This window comes from Panulirus ornatus, chromosome 30 (assembly GCF_036320965.1).
Source record: "Panulirus ornatus isolate Po-2019 chromosome 30, ASM3632096v1, whole genome shotgun sequence".
NCBI classification, from domain to species: domain Eukaryota; kingdom Metazoa; phylum Arthropoda; class Malacostraca; order Decapoda; family Palinuridae; genus Panulirus; species Panulirus ornatus.
In genome coordinates this window covers 2,690,001-2,690,558 of record NC_092253.1, presented here as the reverse complement: position 1 = coordinate 2,690,558, position 558 = coordinate 2,690,001, and positions in this window count along the sequence as shown.

Here is a 558-nt window from a genome sequence, read left to right as displayed (position 1 = left end):
TATCTTGTGTTCCTATCCTTCATATCTATGGAGAGAAAGAGGCTATGTGTCAGATTTGAAGGGAAGAAGTAATATGGGAAGACCAAGTTAGATATGGAAGGCTGGACTGAAAAAGATTTCAAGCGATTGGGGCTTGAACTTGCAGAAGGGTGAAAGGTGCGTATAGAACAGAGTGAATTGGAATGATGTGGTATACAGGGGTCAACGTGCTGTAAATGGACTGATCCAGGGGATATGAAGTAGCAGGAGTAAACCTAGGAAGTTGCGTGGAGCATAGTTGTGGATAGGGAGCTGTGATTTTGATGCATTACACATGACAACTAGAGAATGGATGTGAGTGAATGCAGCCTTTCTTGTTTTGTTCCTGTAGCTACCTCGCTAAAATGGGAATTGGTGATCAAATATGAATGACAAAATCCTGTACAGTGGCAAAATGTCAAGTGATGATTGATGAGGCCATTTCTTATCCTGGGGCATTAATACACAAGGATTAACAAAATTTATGGGTAAGTTTTTCCTTTCCCAATGCTTCCTTTGGCCTAAATGAGTCTCAGGTGC